The sequence below is a fragment of the Nannospalax galili genome, unplaced genomic scaffold, assembly GCF_000622305.1.
Source record: "Nannospalax galili isolate Female #2095 unplaced genomic scaffold, S.galili_v1.0 scaffold809, whole genome shotgun sequence".
In the NCBI taxonomy this organism is placed as follows: Eukaryota; Metazoa; Chordata; class Mammalia; order Rodentia; family Spalacidae; genus Nannospalax; species Nannospalax galili.
This window is the reverse complement of record NW_008360015.1, coordinates 2,677,502-2,682,094: the sequence shown is the minus strand read 5'-3', so window position 1 is coordinate 2,682,094 and position 4,593 is coordinate 2,677,502.

Below are 4,593 nucleotides of genomic sequence, written 5' to 3'. Positions count from 1 at the left end.
AAGGAAGGAAGGAAGGAAGGAAGGAAGGAAGGAAGGAAGGAAGGAAGGAAGGAAGGAAGGAAGGAAAGAAGGAAGGAAGGACATCTCCTTCTGGCATGCCACTGGTTTGTCAACTTCAAAACAGTGGAACTCTTTATTACAGCTTAATCTGAAATGCTCCCCATGGGCCCATGAAATTAAACACTCAATCCTCAGTTTGTGATACAATCTAAGAGCCTTGGGAGATCCGGGAGAGCTGGAGGAAGTGGGTGCTAGGGTAAGGCATTTGAGGCTCTCAGCCTTTGTTTCAGGCCAGTCTCTGCTTCCTGCTCTTTGCAATGAGGCATCTCTGCCACACACTCCCACCACTATGAACACTGAGAGATGACAAAGAGTGGTATAGCAAGACACCAGACATCCTCCTTTGGCCTTTGCACATGTGCATAAGCACTCACACCCACATGTATGTGTACATACAACACACATGTCCCCAAATAAAAATAAATAAATACTTTAAAAGAAAAAGAAAAGGAGTAATGTGATATCATTGAAACCAAGGAACCATAGGTAATATTTTGAAAACTTATACGCCAATAAATTTTTTAAACTATAAGAAATAAATTTCTACAAGTATGTGATTTGCCAAAATTGACTCAAGAGGGCATAAGTAATGCACACCCTTCTTTTTAAGATTTTTTTTTTGTATATTAATGTTTGCCAACATGTATGTAAGTGCACCCATGATTGCAATGCCCAAGGAGGCCAGAAGAGGGCATGGTATCCCCTGGACCTGGAGTTACTGATTATTGTTAACCACCACGCGGGTGCTGGGAACCAAACCCAGGTCCTCTACAAGAACAATCAGTGGTCTTAACCACTGAGCCATCTCTCCAACCCCAGTAAATACTCTTCTTAAGCAAAGGCTGCTCTTGTCAGGACCTCCTTAGTGTAGACCCCTCCTCACTGGTATACTTCGAACCCCAGCACCCAGTCCTTCCCTGTGGATACCTTCGTTACCCTATTAGGTCTGATCTGGAGCCACCGTGACTTCTTCCTGTACCCTAGTGTGTGGCCATCATCTATTGTACCTCACCTAATAGATTTGGGCTGCATTATGCAGAAAGATAAGATTCATAAAAGGAAAAATGCTACAAAGCTTCTGATACCAGATTAAACTGATAGATTCTTTTAGCCTTGCTGCTGTTGATGGTCAATTGACCAATCAACCATTTTAGTTAGTGTTCCTTCTATTAAGACAGTTGGGAGTTGAAGACAGAATATAAAGTGGTATAAGAAAGCCAGGTGTGGTCACGCACGCCTTTAATCCCAGCACTTGGGAGGCAGAGGCAGGTGGATCTCTATGGGTTTGAGGCCAGCCTGGTCTACATAGTGAGTTCCAGGACATCAGGGGATACAGAGAGACCCTGTCTCAAAAATAAATAAATAATAAATAAATAAATAAATAATAAAATAAAGTGGTATAAGAAAATAGGTTTTAGCTGAGTTTACAATACCACCCATGAGTTCCTTCCCATTGAGAGGTCTTTAAGTCCAATGAGATAGCCGCTGATTGCCCCCCAGATAACAGTGCCACTAATCCATCAATAGAGGTATGTTACAGCAGGAGAGGACACAGATCCTAGAGAAAACCCTAACTCTTTCATAACTCTAGACAAATGAAATTTCTTACTACATGCTAAATATCAATCCTTATATTTACAGACAAGCATTCAGTACACCACTCATCAAAGAAGCTTCTTTTTGCAACAGATGGGGGCTACTGCAGAGTTATATGTCTGGTCAGACATATAACTGAGAGATGTCCAGTACTGAGTGACACATCTCCAGTTGAACCTCTACAACTAAGGCTCATGGAACACAGCAGAACAAGAGGAAGAAAGAAAACTAAAGCATCCCTCAACTCTCACCAGTAAAGCTTCCTTATACAACAGAGTGTAATGTGCACAGAAGGCCACAACTGGCCAAGTTTTAAATAATATGAGACTGTAGAATGTAGGATAAGACTCCTATAGAGAACCTCATCCACCCATGGCTCAGGGACCATTGCAGAAGATTGTAAGAGCCAGGGTTGGTTCATGAACAAAGGGAAACAGAGGCTTCCAGACCACTGGAAGCTTGCACATGTGAACTTGTGGCAATGGTGGCATCAAGCACAGGATCCATGTCAACTCAATTAAACAAGGGCCCAAAGAAGAGGAGAGAGATAGGTGGTGGGTCGGCACTAGACTGAGAACTATTGGAGACCGATTGCTTCTAGGTGAGGGAGAGTATGACTTACATACGATCGCTAGATGGGCTGATTAGACTCTAGTGGATGAATTTACACTGAAGGACATTTGGGTACAAATGCCTGAATAAATATGACTAACATGTGTGGCAGAATAAATGAGGTCCTGGGAGAATGGGGGCGGCATGGATGGAAGAGGGGGTCTAAATTTGATTAAGAACTGTTGTATGAAATTACAAAAGCTCAATAAAAAATAAAAAAGAAATATAGAAAAAGAAAATGGGTTTTAGTCAGATGTAGTGGCACATGCCTTTAAATCTATCACACAAGAGGCAGAGGGAGACAGATCTGTGTGAGATCAAGGCCAGCCTAGTGTACATAGTTAATTCCAGACCATCTGCGGCTACAGGGAGATGCTGTCTCAAAAAAAAAAGAGAGACAAAAATGTGTTTTGGGGGCCCAGGAATGTAACTCGGTACAGTGTTTACCTAGCATTCACAAAACCCTGATTACAATCCCCAGGGCTGTATAAATCAGACGTGTTGGTGCACCTGTAATCTCAACATTTGGGAGGTGGAAGCTGGAGGATCAGAAGTTCAAAGTTATCCTCAGTGACATAGCAAGTTTGAGGTCAGCCTGGGCTACATGAAGCAGTACCACAAAAAAAATGTTCTTTGCCTTCCAGAAACATCGGGGGGTGGGGGGGGTATGATAAATCAAAACTCTAATATAGCATTGTGTACTTCACTGGAGTTTCATTTTTAAATCATATGTGGGACTAGAGAAACGGCTTAGTCATAAAGAGCCTGCCATACAGAATGAAGACCTGACTTCAGATTCCCAGCACCCATGTAGAAAGCTAGGCATGGTGCTGCACAACTATAATGCCCCCATAGGCTCCAAGTATTTGGACATTTTGTCCCCAGATGATGGCACTGTTTTGGGAGGTCTTAGAAGGTGTTGCTATCCTGGAGGAAGCACATCACTGGGGGCTTCATGTGCCTGAGTGATGATGTGAGAGCTTAGCTTCTGCTGCTCCTGCTCCAGCCACCTCCAGCCACCATGCCTCCCTGCCATGATGGACTGTAATTCCCCTGGAACCATAGGTTCAAATAAACTCTTCCTTCTATAAATTGCTTTGGTCAGTGTTTCTATCACAGCAACAGAAAAGTGACTAATACAGTAATTGATACCAGGAGTGGGCTGTTGGCTGTGAAGTGTTGTGGGTTCTCCTCAGGCCAGCTGTGAAGACCCTAATCTGGATCGGGTACCCTGCCGATTGGGGGGGTAAGAGGCACGGGGTCACGACACACAGACCCCGGGAGTCGGGTAGAAGCAAGCACTAGGCGAGGTGCTGCAGGCTCCTTTAATGCAGGAGGAGGCACACCTTATATTTCCCTTTTCTCCACCCCCAAGTCCCTTTAGTCAGCATATCGTATTCTGATTGGTCCACGTCTCGCAGTCTGCCAGCAGTCACTGGGCTCGCAAGCAGGGTACAGAGGCGTGGGCTCCTTTTGGCGGGCTATTGGCGGACCAAGAAGTGAAGTGAATTCTCACTGAATCCCAGGGCTCTGGGTCCACGCCATCTTTGGAGGCCTCCTGCTACATTTCCACCCTTTTTCTTTAAAAATGACTGTCCAGCAAGAGCCTGTAGGCAGCTCTGCCTCAGGATGACTCCAGGATCATGGACTGTGCCTGTCTTAGGTTGTCCTATTCGAGCATGAACCTTACCCGTCATTGGAGCATGAGTATACACGTCCATGTCCTGGCTCAGGTTGATTCAGCCCAACAGGATCTTACCCGTCATTGGCTACCAGCCCCCCAAGGGATATCATCCCAGGGGATCAGTCGAGGTGGGGAATTATCTGTAGGAGGCCTCATACATTTGTGCAAGCCAAGTCTATCAGGCTGCATAGGGAGGGTTGAAATCATCTTCGTGTATTGCTCTGAGGGCCTGATACACCGAGTGATTGAATTTTTTCTGACTGTGGGAACAAAGAACAAGGCATTTAAGAAGTAGAAAGAGAAGAATAATTATGCCTGTCAGGAGGTAAGTGACGATACATCTATTTGCCAGAGGGCATTGGGAAGGAGACCACGCGGGTTAACTCCATATCGATTGAGGGGGCCTAAGGGAGCAAGGGGTGCACATGTAATGCAAGATCTGCTCAGATGTTTGCATTGAAAGATGGGTAGGTCGGGTAGAAGGCGGTGCAGACTGCGAGGAGAAAGGTGAAATTGTTGATGTAAGGCTCTGGCTTGTTCTAGTAGAGGAATCTCTACATTTAAGGTACTCTGTTCAGGAAACCAAGGACAAACCTGTTCAATAAAATCTATAAAGTTAGTTAATTCTTGTGAGCTCACAG